We start from the raw sequence: 15,669 nt of genomic DNA, 5'->3' as shown, positions 1-15,669 counted from the left end.
AATTCTCAATGGAACTGAAAGGACACAAATTAATGTATATGATGGCTTTGGGTTTTGGTATATAGAAGTGGCAATGACCTCTAGGTCATAGATTCAAACAGACGAAGTAGTTTGGTAGTAATGCATAGTTTTGTATCATGTAATGTGTGAAATGCTAGAAGTCTGTCTACTTCAGGGGTTCTCAAACTCGGGGTCAGGACCCCTCAGGGGGTCACTAGGTTATTACATGGTGAGCTATTCGCCTCCACCCCGAACCCTGCTTTGAATCTAGAATTTATAATATAATATAATGTTAAATATATTTAAAACTGTTTTTAATTTATAAGGGGGGGTCGCACCCAGAGGCTTACTATTTGAAAGGGGTCACCAGTACAAAAGTTGAAGAACCACTGGTCTACTTCCTGAAAACCACTGGCAGTCTGAGCATAGAGGCCAAGGATCGTGTGGAACTGAAGAAGGCCTTGATTCTCCACTATATTTGAGGTCTTCTCAGATGCAGTGGAGAGGGATGCTGCAAGGAACCAACTGAAGCTCCCTGACTCAGGTCTGTCTGGTCCCAGCATACTCTATACCAGTGCAGGATCAAGCCAGGGCAGTGCTGTTTTACCACACTTCCTCTTCTCCTTGTCCCGCTCATGCCCCATCTTTCCTCTTGTGGTCAGGGATGGTAGAACTGCTTCTGCTAGCTTTTTACTGGCAAAGAACTCTGGAGAATTCTCCACAGGCTTTCTCCAGTCTTATTGATCCAGAGTCTCTGGTCTTAATGTTTTAAAGTGGGCTAAGTGCCATCCACACACACACAATGCACAGTCTTTGCCTGGAGAGCTTATAGTCTACCATGAAGGCAACAGATCATGAAAGTGAGCAAACAAATAGTAGGGACTTACTAAAATATGGCCAGTAGTGGTGTCACAACAAACAACCACTTCTTTTGCCTGGTCCCTATTCTTTCCCATTGAATTTAACTTCTTATAGGAACTTTTTTCTCCAGCATGTCTTTCTGGGTTTGGCAGTTTTTAAAAAAAAAAAAAAGGCAGAGCCAAGCAGCTGCAGCCCTAAAGTGGCCATTTTGAAACTTTGCTGCTTCTCCATCTTACTGATCGGTATTAACTTGTTATGTATAAAACTACAAATGTCCTTTAGAAATTTATAATTATGTAATGTTTGGTTTGTTTTTTGGGAAGGCACTGGAGAGAAATGAGGTGCTAATGGGCTGAAATGAGGGAGGGAAAGTGAAGCTGCTCCCTTTCTGCCCCCTTTGTCTCTGAACTCTAAGAGATCTGGAGGCTTCAGAGAGCTTCCCAAGACCAAGAGTTGTGGTGGTTGCTGGGGCCTGCACAGAGAGGCCCCATTAGCTCATCATGTCAGTGCTTCCTAGAGATCATCTTTGAAGATCATCACTGATGCATGTTGGAGGGGCAGTTTTAAGTAGTTTGGCCTGTCCTTGCCTATGCTGAACTCTGGGGTTGTCAGGCTAGCATCTTTCTGAATTTGTTTGAAGAAATATTAAGAAAAAATAATCACAGTGAGACCACTAGTTCAAGTCTCATTTTTGGTGGTAGGTAGGGCATTCAGGTAGACAAAGTGAACCTGAGACTGGAGTAGTAACATATCGGAGAAGGATTAATGCAAATCATTCACTGAATCTGCAACTCAGGACATAAAATTGGGGGGGAAGGAATGGTTGGTGGGAAGGAGGTTGTGTATGATTATATGGAATAATGAATCTGTTCTGCTTTCTACACATGGGGCCCCCATTGGCATGAAGTTACCTTCACAATTGGTGTAGAGATGAAAACAGACTTCTGTATATTGAGAGCGAGTCAAGAACAGTCTGAAACAGCACAAGACAATTTTGAAAATATTCTGTTTATTTACAGCAGCAATTGGAGTTTGATCATTATTTCAGTCATGTTCATTTTGGTAAATTGGGGTATTTAAAATGTAGGCCAATAAAGTAGCATCCTATAATCCTTTCCCTGATTGCCTCTATTAAATTCAGTCCAAGCTCTCAGTAGCCCTGAGAAAGGAAACAGAAGTCCACTCCAGCTTCATTTAACATGTATACTCCATGTGAATCATCATTTCAGAGTTCTGTGCTTGCCTGGCTGTGTCAAACTGCACATGCCAGTGTTCCCCCTTCATCAGAGTATTGTACAGAATGAATCTCAAAGTAGCATTTAAATACTGTTTTGTTTTTTTTGTAATGGATCCTCAGATGGTTTGGAGTGATTGCACTGAGCAGCAGCTATGCAGAAGGCCCAGTTAGCTTTCTTCCTCCTTTTGGTCTTTAGGGAATTCTGAAAAGAACAAGAATCACTAGAGCCAATAAAGCCTGTAGACCCTGATTTTTCACCATTCGGCAATAGTCACATACTAGTCCTCACCTGTGAGTGAGATGCGGCAGCAAGGCATCAGGCAATGGAGATTAACATAGGGTTTTTATAATTTGCTGCAGGTGTCAGACAGCAGCAAATTAGTTGTTGGTGCATCTTGCGCCTCCATCTCCCAAGAGCACAGCAGGGATGGGAACTGTACATCTCAGAGGGTGCTATGTGCAAACCCATATACAGGGCTTGTGGCAAAGCCACAATTCAATCCTTAGTCTGCAACTAACATTCACTAACGACTTCAACTAAATGGATCTCTACATTTAACTAGTTGTGCGTTAATTACATAATTAATGAGAATAAGATTCAACAATTGAGTAATACCACACACACCACCCTTTAGTTGTCACATCTCACTACATATTCTAAACAATAGTATTTGATATTCTAAAACTATGTAATTATACATTTTAATTAAATTCATAGTTTAGTATACATAAAAGCAAACTTGTAATATCCTTCTGTGCAGCAGTGTCTGGCTTTTAGCTTTGCTCTGAAGATCCTGCTTTTTAAATTTCTTCAGTGCTAAGAGGTGTGTGGTGTCAAAGCCTTTGCAATGACCATCACTTTCAATTGTACAATTCCTTTTCTGGGTGTGCATGAAGTTAACAAACAATGATGATAAATAGTTTCATGTTTTTTTAGCAGCAGTATTGCAAAGGAAACAAATCATTATATATTTAAACAGCTGCTTTATGTAATCCATAAATTTTCAAGTTTATAAACAGAGCATAATCCCAGATAACATTCTGTAATTTGAGTCTGGTTTACAGACAGAGTAGTCCTTGATTATTAGAAGGTTTTTACAATGTTTTTGAAATAGTTTAGGAGGAATGTATAATACTAACGTTAACTTGTATCTTTCAACATTTTACAGTATGACAGTAATTGCCCAAACGATAACAGGGAAATTCCAGGGTAACATGAAATCCACTCGATCTGACACTTCCTGCCTCTCTCTCCAAGGTATGGCCACCCTCTGCCATTCTCCCATTTCTCCTTCCTGTTCCTTCCTTGACATCTACTTTTGATTCCTCCCATTCCTCTCTCCTCAGCCCTCCATTATGATCATGGGGAACCTCAGCTTCCACACCAATGATACTTGTTACTCAAGAGTCTCTTACCTGCTCTCCCTTACCACCTGTTTTGATCTCAATCAGCGTATTGACTCGTAGTTACACTATTGGCCACTCACCTTGGTCTTCACCTTGAAATGCTTTTTCTCTTACTCGTCTGTCTGAGTTCTCTTTAATCACCCCTTCCGCTCTTGCTCGTCCCCTGTTCTTACACTTTGTGAACTCCTGTCTACTGACCACTCTGAGTTGTCAGCTGCTCTTAACACTCCAACCCTTGTCTAATCCCTTTCCTGTCTATTTATAACCCATCATCACTCTCCTCATCACTTTAAATCTCTGCTCCTCTCGTTCTCACCACCCTCTTTGCCCCACTAATCATAGCCTTGTCTTGTTGATTAGCTCGTCCCCCTGCTCTTCTGAGAGGCTCCAGAGGGTTGAAACGTTCTTAAGGACTTTCTCCTTTCACAATTCTGCTCCTTCCCTTGCTCGACAGGTTTACTTTTCTTCTCTCAGTAGCTCACATGCCCTTTATCCATGGCAATTCTTCACTACCTTGGACCCGCCTCTTAATCCTACTATTTTCTGCTTATCCCTCGTCTCTACTTTCTCTGCCAAAGGATGTCCTATTTCTCAAAGGAAAAATCAATTGTAAGTGTCAGGAACTCTCCTTCACCTTGAACTGTTTCCTCCTTCACACCCTCCTTTCTCCTATTCTCTCACCTGAAGGTATGCCCTCTCTGTCCGATCCTTCTCTTCCTTTCTCATGCATGTCCTTATCCTCAACCTTTCTCCTCAGTTTCCTTTCCCTCTGTAAAATTTGCAGCAGAGAAGCGAAAAATAGCACAACTACTTCCTCATCCCTTCTTGCTTCTCTCCTGCCCTGTCACCCTCTCTCCTTTATTTCTTAAGCTTCCAGAGGTAATGGTCAGCTCCTGCTCCCTTGAGCTCCTTCCCGCCTTCTTTCTTTGACCCCATGCAGTTTGAATTTCACTGTCTATGCTCCGCTGACATAGCTCAGCCTCTCACCAAATTCAGTAATTGCCAAGTCTGACATTTCTGTATTCACATTCTGCTGCCTTTGACATGGCTGAGCACTCCTTCCTGCTCTGTAATCTCTTGACCCTGTACTTTCATGGCCTGTATACTTTCCTGCTCTCTTCTTACTTTACTGGTTTCTCTATTAGCATTTTGTTCAGGAGTTCATCTGTCTCTCCCCGCTCCTCTGTAGAAGCAACATTTTACAGAAACTATTTGGGAATTTCATTAGTTTTACAAATTTTATTGATCCTATTTTTCATATCCCTATACCTATGAAGCCATATTGTCTTAATAGCGTGAGTCCAACTGTACCTTGCATAGAGAGACAAATGAATCCTCCTAAATTTTAGCAGCCTCTACAAATTATTGAAAATAGCTTCCTATAAATCAAAGTCACCATTTTAAGGTCTGGTATCTTAGAATCTTTCAGGCCTATAAAAGAGAGACTTTTGAAAGCTGCTTTGAGGCTTTGTATATTATAAATAGTCCTGACAAAGTTGGATTAGCTGGCAGAATGCAGGTGAAGCAGTCTAAGGTGCCTGATTCATGTAAATTGACACATAATTTCACAATTTATCACAGTGGTATCACCAGCATATTTCTATATATTTTAATTTAGTAAATATTTAGTTCGCAATATCAGCTATTAACTGATCATTGGGATTTTCCCCTGCTAGGTTACATTGCATTGTGTATGACATACCAATGCTGTCACCATTTCAGCATTGAACTTGTCTTTGCTTTTACTGATGTTTAAAATAAATGCATGTATTCCCTTTCCATAGAAATGAGAATTTAAATTCTGTCAGTTTAGTTGGATAGATGACATTGATTCAACCCCTTTTCCCCCATGGTGACTGCAGAAGATATAAATTCGGAACGACACCCCAGTAAGGTCGTATTGAGTTATACCCTAGTCTCATGGAAAGAAGTGTTTCAGTGAAACTTCAAATCTGGTAAATCAAAATAAATCTCCGTGGGGCATTGACAGATACCTTTCATGGGAAGTGACAATCTTTTTTTCAGAATAATTCTGTCCTTTATATAAAAAATGGGGCCAAGAGTGTCAGCGAGACAGAGGGATGCAAATCAAATTATTTGTATGGAAAAACATTAAGTTCAAACTAGAGACCTGAACCTGTAGTAAACCTTTGCTCATGTGAGCAACAGCATTAACTATAATGGAAATCTTTGACTAAAGACTAATCACATGAGTAAGAGTTTGCTGAAGTTAACCCTCTAGTTTGAATTTCATGTGAGCAGTCCTTACTTGGGTGACTAGTTCCATTTATACCTTGCATACCTGGAATGGATTGTAGACTCTGTAGAGGAAAGGAATATATGAGAGACAAAAATAATTACAACAAAAATCACTCTAGGTTTGTGGGTTATTTTAACAGGAAATCACCTCAAATTGAGGAATTACCCTCAAATATCCAAGGAATTACATCAAGGTCTCCTTTAAATAAGATTTTTCAAAATAGAGAAATGGAAGATGAAAAATGAATACACAATTTGGTGAGCATCCAGGGGGTAAATGGGAACAAAAGCAAACTGATTTTTTTTTTTAAACTGAGAGAGTGAATCTCCATAGAAGGGAGACAGCACTGCGTGACTAGTGAGGCTGCGTCAGAGCCAGAGCAAAGCAAGTTGCCTCACTCACTTGTCCGTTCCTTTTAGTTGTTAGTTAGCTCTTCTATTTTTTTCCAGATTTGACTTCCTATTTGCATACCTCTCTGGAATTCCCACTATTAGCCATTTGAGAAAAAACTATATACATAATCAGTGTATCATGATATATTTCTGTTAAAACTAAGGAAGTGAAAGGGTCAGATTATTAGAACTATTTGTGCAAAAAATGAAAATTTATTTTTGCCTCTATTTTTATTAATTTCCTGTGATTACACATGGAATTACAGTGGTATGCATGTAAACTAAATTTGTTTGCATTCCTATGTGTGCAAATGCATGCATGTATGCAGTTCTGTAAATGTGGCTTATTTTGTTCCTTGTGGGCTTTTTAGCATAAAAGAGTAAGTATATACTATTTGATTTTTGAAATTGCTTTCATTTCAAATTGTGATTAACATATAGATTTGCGATATGCCTAACTAATGGGTAGGAAGCAACTTGCAATCAATCTCTAGAAAAGGATTATAAATACACCCATTTCTAGACAGACCCCCACACAGTCTGTCATACTGCTCAGCGTGGTGAAAAGTTGAGAGGTTAATATACACAAATTTGTGGTTCCATCACAAAATGCTTGTGTGGTTTGTACTGCAAAAATGTGGTTACTGAATGCAAGTACTGCAAGTGATATAAAATAAAACAATGAATAGGCAATGAAGTAATAAATAGCTTTGGACAGCCAAAAAAACTGACAAGCAGCCTGAATCTTTCCAACTTTTCTGTCCTCCAGCCCTAACCAAGGCTCCCTATCATCAGGACCAGGACTATCTGCAACAGGGAACAGCTCCAACCCCTAAGTGGCATAACCATTCATGTGGGAGGGACTGAGTCTATAAATACACTGCCCTCCATTCTGAATGCCTGCAGCCACATAAGCACAGCTGCTGATGCAGCAGAGCAGCCAGAAAGAGGTGCATTTAATTAACCAAGAGAAAGAAAAGGAACGGAGAGAAAGAATAGATGGAAGTGAAGAGATGGAAAATACTGAAACAAGGTATGCACCTTCCATACAGCTCACTCTAGGCAAGATGGGTTGGAAGGAAAGAAGTCAAGAGGAAAAAACTCATTTGAGTTTGCAAGAACAGGGCTTTTCAAGCCCTCTGGCTCCCAATCCATGTGATACTATTTATCTTCCCTCCTAAGTTGCTAGACCTCTGTTTGGGTAGGAGCTGATGGTCCACCATTACATGTCCTTATAGTACTTGGCTGAGGTGGGGGTGGGCTGATGGCGGTGAGAGGATAAATCTGTAGGACAAGTGAATGAGCCTGTCATTCTGTTCCTTCATCAAGGGTAGTTACTGCAGAACCCAAGGAATTGAATCCAGGAGGTACACTTGCCTGAGAAGCTAATACTTCCAGCTATCCAGTGTCTTCATAGTTGCCAGACATTATTCTTCATCCATAGTTTACTGGTCTCTGTGGAGGTCAGAAACAATTTCCTTCAGTCAGTCAAGGAAGGTCACCAGAGGGACACCTAATTACTTAATCTCTAATGCCCCAAAGACACCTCCTTCTGCACCCTACAACCTCCCTCTCCCCAGCAGAAATCAGAGTTTTTCATGGTATATATTCTAGAGTTGGCTTTTGAGTTCTCCTTTCTAAAGGGATCTTGCCGCCTGATGGCTTTTCTGGTTACAATAAGAGACCAGAGACCCTACACCCAGTTTAGCTTCCTGAATGCAAGTGTCTGCATCCTGGTGGGATTCTCTACATTGGACCTCTGAGTCCAGTTTCTTTTACCATGGTGATTTGAGCTTATTCTTCTGTGGCTCTTGGTGGAGCTAGAAGTGTCCCTTATGAGACTTGTTTTTAGTCATCTCTGGTTCTTGTTCCCTGTCTGAGGTGTTTGAGTACATGGCGTCGATGATCAGGGATGGTAGCTTCCAAGAGCATATCCTTCAATCTCTAGTTTGCAGCAGCCAGTTCCAGCAGGGCTTGAGGACAATGTATCTCCTGTGGATTCTTTCCTGGAATCCCAGAAAACTAAGTCTCTGCATTGTTACTAGCTTATAACATCATGCCAGTCTTTGCAGGTCTCCCATCTAGTGGGACACATCACTGCAGGCAGGGGTGGCTCCAGGCCCCAGCACGCCAAGCGCGTGCTTGGGGCGGCATGCCACGGAGGGCGGCAGGCAGGGTGCCTTCGGCGGCATGCCTGTGGAGGGTCCACTGGTCCCGTGGCTCCGGTGGACCTCCCGCAGCCGCGGGACCAGCGGACCTTCTGCAGGCATGCCTGCGGGAGGTCCACCGGAGCCGCGGGACCGGCGACCGGCAGAGCGCTCCCCGCGGCATGATGCCGTGCTTGGGGTGGCAAAATGTCTAGAGCTGCCCCTGACTGCAAGGGCCAACAAGAATCTTTCTTGAACAGAGGAATTCAATGCAAAGTCCAGTCCATGTGTGACACTTTCTTACTGAGATGATGCTGGTGTCTTCCCCTGCCCAGGTAGCATAGATAGGATTGAAGTGGGGGACGGGGGAAGCAGCAAACTCATCTTGGTTTTGTGCATTCAGTTGAATGCAGAGCACAATGGGCCTGATTCTCCACTTGCTCAAGTATAAACCAGGAGTGACTCATTGGTGTCCTGCACAGAGTGGAGCTGAACTGAAGGAACATCCCTAGGGACTGATGTAAGGCAGACACTCTCTCCTCCTCTGCCAAAAACAAAGGGACAGCTCTCTTTACTCACCCTGGCTTTGAGGAGCAGTGATCCTCCTCCTTCCTTGGCCTTCCCACCTCACATGTTGAACCGTTCTGGAGCAATGCTCTGATCTGCAGTGGGTGGGTGCATGGCACACCTGAACTATGGGGTCCTATATGACCAGAAAAGTGGCATAGGTTTAAGGCCAGCCCTGTTTTCTCAGATAATACACCCTCCCTCAAGGGGAAGTTGCAAAGCTTAGTTTGTTGATATATGTAAAGCAATTTGACATCAGCAGATAGAGGATGCTATAGAAGTGCAAAATATCTTGTTCTTGTTACTAGGTATTAAAACTATTGAAATTGCAACCTGTATTTAACTGAAACATATATATCATTTACCGCATAATATAAACTTGTGCAGTCTAAGTATGCATTGTCATAGTCTAAAGGTGTGAAACTCCATGTGGTGATAAAATGGCTCTTTGGATGGCAAAAGGGCTGGGAGGAAACTTCTTTTTTTTTTTTAAATAGATGCTATTTCCTGGGCATGTGAAAGGCCTTCTGAGTGAGTGATAACTAGGGTGACCAGACAGCAAGTGTGAAAAATTGGGACAGGGAGTGGGGGGTAATGGGAGCCTATATAAGACACAGCCCCAAATATCGGGACTGTCCCTATAAAATCGGGACATCTGGTCACTCTAGTGATAACAGGCTTTGCATTCTGAATCAGAGGATATGTCTACACTACAAAATTAGGTAGAATTTATAGAAATTGTTTTTTTAGAAATCGTTTTTATACAGTCAATTGTGTGTGTCTCCACACAAAATGCTCTAAGTGCATTAAGTCATCGGACTGTGTCCACAGTACCAAGGCTAACGTCGACTTCCGGAGCATTGCACTGTGGGTAGCTATCCCACAGTTCCCGCAGTCTCCACCGCCCATTGGAATTCTGGGTTAAGATCCCAATGCCTGATGGGGCAAAAATAGTGTTGCAGGTGGTTCTGGGTACATGTTGTCAGCTTCCCCCCCCCTCCCCCCCGCCTCCCTCCCTCTGTGAAAGCAACGGCAGACAATCATTTCATGCCTTTTTTCCTGGGTTACCTGTGCAGACACCATACCATGGCAAGCATGGAGCCTGCCCAACTCACCATCACCGTATGTCTCCTGGGTGCTGGCAGAAATGGGACTGCATTGCTACGCAGCAGCAGCTCATTGCCTTTTGGCAGCAGATGGTGCATTACGACTGGTAGCTATCGTCATCATACTCCTGGGTGCTCTTTTAGACGACCTTGGTGAGGTCGGTCGGGGCTCCTGGGCAGACATGGGAGTCAGTCAGCCAGGTAATTCCCCAGTTGTACTGCACCGTCTTCTGGCGAGCACCCAGGAGATGACGATGGCTAGCAGTCGTACCGCACCGTCTGCTGCCAGCCTAAGATGTAAAAGAGAGATGGAGTGGATCAAAACAAGAAATAGACCAGATTTGTTTTGTATTCATTTTCTCCCTGCTCCCTCCATGAAATCAACAGTCTGTTAAACCCAGGGTTTTGAGTTGAATCCTTGAGGGGGGCCATTCTGTGTGACAGTTGTTTGTGTTTCTCCTTGATGCAAAGCCACCCCCTTTGTTGATTTTTAATTCCTTGTAAGCCATATCAGCAGTTGCCCCTCCCTCCGTCAGAGCAACAGCAGACAATCATTTCACGCCTTTTTTCAGTGCAGATGCCATAACACTGGGAACTTGGAGCCCTCTCAGATCACCGCGGCAATTATGAGCACTGTAAACACCACACGCATTATCCTGCAGAATATACAGAACCAGAACCTGCAAAAGCAAAACCAGGCAAGGAGGCAACGGCAGCACGGTGACGAGAGTGATGAGGACATAGACATGGACACAGACTTCTCACAAAGCACGGGCCCTGGCAATGTGCACATCATGGTGTTAATGGGGCAGGTTCATGCCGTGGAACGCCAATTCTGGACCTGGGAAACAAGCACAGACTGTTGGGACCGCATAGTGTTGCAGGTCTGGGATGATTCCCAGTGGCTGCGAAACTTTTGCATGTGTAAGGGCACTTTCATGGAACTTTGTGACTTGCTTTCCCCTGCCCTGAAGCACCAGAATACCAAGATGAGCGCAGCCCTCACAGTTGAGAAGCGAGTGGCAATAGCCCTGTGGAAGCTTGCAACGCCAAACAGCTACCAGTCAGTCGGGCATCAATTTGGAGTGGGCAAATCTACTGTGCGGGCTGCTGTGATCCAAGTAGCCAACGCAATCAAAGAGCTGCTGATATCAAGGGTAGTGACTCTGGGAAATGTGCAGGCCATAGTGGATGGCTTTGCTGCAATGGGATTCCCTAACTGTGGTGGGGCGATAGGGATATGGGTTCTGTCTATCTTGGCACTGGAGCACCAAGCCAGCAAGTACATAAACCAAAAGGGGTATTTTTCAATGGTGCTGCAAGCACTGGTGGATCACAAGGGATGTTTCACCAACATCAACGTGGAATGGCCGGGAAAGGTACATGACGCTCGCATCTTCAGGAACTCTGGTCTGTTTCAAAAGCTGCAGGAAGGGACTTTCTTCCCAGACCAGAAAATAACCATTGGGGATGTTGAAATGCCTATAGTTATCCTTGGGGACCCAGCCTACCCCTTAATGCCATGGCTCATGAAGCCATACACAGGCAGCCTGGACAGTAGTCAGGAGCTGTTCAACTACAGGCTGAGCAAGTGCAGAATGGTGGTAGAATATGCATTTGGACATCCAAAAGCGCGCTGGCTCAGTTTACTGACTCGGATAGACCTCAGCGAAACCAATATTCCCATTGTTATTACTGCTTGCTGTGTGCTCCACAATATCTGTGAGAGTAAGGGGGAGACGTTTATGGCAGGGTGGGAGGTTGAGGCAAATCGCCTGGCCGCTGATTACATGCAGCAAGACACCAGGGCGGTTAGAAGGAGGGTGTGGTGCGCATCAGAGAAGCTTTGAAAACCAGTTTCATGACTGGCCAGACTACGGTGTGTAAGTTCTGTTGTTTCTCCTTGATGAACCCCCTCACACACCTTAGTTCACTCTACTTCCCTGTAAGTTAACCACCCTCTCCTCCCCCCTTCGATCACCGCTTGCAGAGGCAATAAAGTCATTGTTGCTTCACATTCATGCATTCTTTATTAATTCATCACACAAATAGAGGGATAACTTCCAAGGTAGCCTGGGAGGGGTGGGAGAGGAGGGAACTTTAAAACTTATTGAATGCCAGCCTTCTGTTGCTTGGGCAATCCTCTGGGGTGGAGTGGCTGGGTGGCCGGAGGTCCCCCCCGCTGCGTTCTTGGGCGTTTGAGTGAGGAGGCTTTGGAACTTGGGGAGGAGAGCGGTTGGTTACACAGGGGCTGTAGCGGTGGTCTGTGCTCCTACTGCTTTTCCTGGAGTTTGCTGCTCCAGCAGCCTGAGCATTGACTCCTGCCTTCTGTCAGCAAGCTGATGCCACCTATCATCTTCAGCCCGCCACTTACTCTCTTCAGCCCGCCACCTTTCCTCGTGTTCATATTGTGCTTTCCTGCACTCTGACATTGTCTGCCTCCATGCATTCCGCTGTGCTCTGTCACTGTGGGAGGACATCATGAGCTCAGAGAACATTTCATCCCAAGTGCATTTTTTTTTGCCTTCTAATCTTCACTAGCCTCTGGGAAGGAGAAACGTATGCAGCTGGTGGAGGGGGGAAAAAAGGGAGACTGGTAGTTAAGAAAACACATTTTATAGAACAATGGGTACACTCTTTCATGGTAAACCTTGCTGTTAACATTATATAGCACATGTGCTTTCGTTACAAGGTTGCATTTAGATGGATTCACCCCTCCCCCCACCGCATGGCTAACAGCAGGGAACATTTCTGTTCAGCTACAGGCAAACAGCCCAGCAAGAATGGGCACCTCTGAATGTCCCCTTAATAAAACCACCCTATTTCAACCAGGTGACCATGAATGATATCACTCTTCTGAGGATAACACAGAGAGATAAAGAATGGTTGTTGTTTGAATGCCAGCAAACACCAGGACCATATGCTGCAATGATTCTCGACTATCTGCTACTGGCCTGGCGTGGTAAAGTGTCCTACCATGGAGGACGGAATAAGGCTGCCCTCCCCAGAAACATTTTGCAAAGGCTTTGGGAGTACATCGAGGAGAGCTTTATGGAGATTCCCTGGAGGATTTCCGCTCCATCCCTAGACACATTAACAGACTTTTCCAGTAGCTGTACTGGCCGCTAATGCCAGGGCAAATTAATCATTAAACATGCTTGCTTTTAAACCATGTCTAATATTTACAAAGGTACACTCACCAGAGGTCCCTTCTCCGCTTACAGGGTCCGGGAGCCCACCTTGGGTGGGTTTGGGGGTTACTGGCTCCAGGTCCAGGGTGAGAAACAGATCCTGGCTGTTGGGGAAACCGGTTTCTCCACTTCCTTGCTGTGAGCTATCTTCAACCTCCTCCTTATCATCTTCCTCGTCCCCCAAACCCACTTCCGTGTTGCATCCTACTCCATTGACGGAGTCAAAGCACAGAGTTGGGGTATTGGTGACTGCACCCCCTAGAATGGCATGCAGCTCATCATAGAAGCGGCATGTTTGAGGCTGTGACCCGGAGCGGCCGTTTGCCTCTCTGGTTTTTTGCTAGGCTTGCCTGAGCTCCTTAATTTTCACGTGGCACTTCCGCGAATCCCTGTTATAGCCTCTATCCTTCATGCCCTTGGAGACTTTTTCAAATGTTTTGGCATTTCGTCTTTTGGAATGGAGTTCTGATAGCACGAATTCATCTCCCTATACAGCGATCAGATACCGTACCTCCCGTTCGGTCCATGCTGGAGCTCTTTTGCGATTCTGGGACTTCATGGTTACCTCTGCTCATGAGCTCTGCATGGTCACCTGTGCTGATCAGCTCGCAACACTGGCCAAACAGGAAATTATATTCAAAAGTTCACGGGATTTTTCCTGTCTACCTGGCCAGTGCATCTGAGCTGAGATTGCTGTTCAGAACGGTCACAGTGGAGCACTCTGGGATAGCTCCCGGAGGCTAATACTGTCGAATTGCATCCACACTACCCCAAATTTGACCCAGCAAGGCCAATTTTAGTGCTAATCCCCTCGTCAGAGGTGGAGTAAAGAAATCTATTTTAAGAGCCCTTTAAGTCAACAAAAATGGCTTCGTCGTGTGGACAGGTGCAGGGTTAAATCAAGGTAACGCTGCTAAATTCAACCTAAAATCATAGTGTAGACCAGGCCTGAGTGCAGTTTGAATTGTTTCAGTAACGGGAGCAAAGAAGGAAAGGATTCTGCTTCTTGTCTGATCTTTAATGTGGGAGAGTGGTTGTGTAACAAAAGAAGAACTTTGGCTTTCTGTTTGGTTTATTTTCTATTGCATTTGCAGGGTATTCTAACATTTAATTCAGGTTATAAGTTTACTTTGCTGTTGTGCTTTGGAGCAATAAGGAGATCAACTGTAACCATTTGCCTCCGAGTCAGTTATAAAATGTTTCTTATCAAGCTCCTCTACGAAAAACAACTTTTATAATTCCAGGAACAGGTAGGTGTATGTCTGATATTATTTCCAGCCAAAAGACCTATTACAGTTCTGTCATTTTATGAAAGTAAATGTAGTCAGCATGGAGAGAGCATACTCTGTTATCCATCAGATGCAGATGGACCTGAACCAAAACCTCAGATCTCTACGCTCAGGAATTCTGGGGTGCTGGAAATGTACATTCTTTTAGTGGGCTGCTATCTACAGGGCTGAAGAAGAACTTCAGATTCAAAACCCCCTCTACCTTGGGGTGCTTGAGATCTGTTACAGGTGGATCCTGTGGCTTGAGCTCTTCTCTAGCTGGATGTGCTATGGTGTTTGGATATGAAGTGAGAATCATATATTTGGAATACAGCATGGTCTTACATGTATGAGTTATGAAAAAGCAATGGTGATATGAAATGTTCCATACGTACTGATTTGTATCAGTCCATTTTCATTCTTCAGGCTTGTCTGTACAGTTCCTAGAAACCATTAAAGTCAGATGAAATAATTTAATAATGTTATGTAATACTGGAAGAACTGCATATGGCTTACAGACCAATTATGCCTACTAGAATATAGAATTTCTATATAAATGAATGAATAGATGTCAGCAGAAAACCTATCAGTTACATCCCAATGTAAACATGGAGCATAAATCTGGTGTCATTATGCCTGAGCTCAGCTCAGATCCTTGTCAGTCAAATACAAGGCCAGATAGTAGCTGCTCCTTACACAGATGCACTGTGGAAGGGTGAAAGGAACCCTCTGATCGATGCATGGCTCACATAGGGGCCAGCTACAATGTCAGGGCCTGCTCTTTGGGGAACCCACAGCCAGCTCCCTTGATGAGCCCCCGGAGCTGCACAGCACTCCAAAGGAGGGAGAAATGGAGTAGTGACCAGCTGTCTTTCTCCACTCTGCTCTCTAGAACATGCTGGTGCACAAGAACATTCAGAACCTTTGGAACTGCCAGGCAGTGGTGATGGCATCAGACTCCTTTTGTGAATGTTTTGATTTTGGACACTTTTTGTCCTTCCTGACTCCAACCCCTTCTCACTCTTACAGATCCTCCACAGCAACTTCCCTCTATCCATATTTATCCTTTCCTCCAGTTTCTCCTTTCCTCATTTACAATATTTCCACGGCTCTTCCTCCTTTTTCTTACTCATTTATCCCCTGCCCACATTTTTTAAATTTCTATTTTAGAAATTTCTATTTACTTCAACCTCCCTGGCCACACAATAGCAGATTTTAAGGTGGCCATCCTAC

This window comes from Mauremys mutica, chromosome 6 (genome assembly GCF_020497125.1).
Source record: "Mauremys mutica isolate MM-2020 ecotype Southern chromosome 6, ASM2049712v1, whole genome shotgun sequence".
In the NCBI taxonomy this organism is placed as follows: domain Eukaryota; kingdom Metazoa; phylum Chordata; order Testudines; family Geoemydidae; genus Mauremys; species Mauremys mutica.
This window is presented reverse-complemented; position numbering follows the sequence as displayed.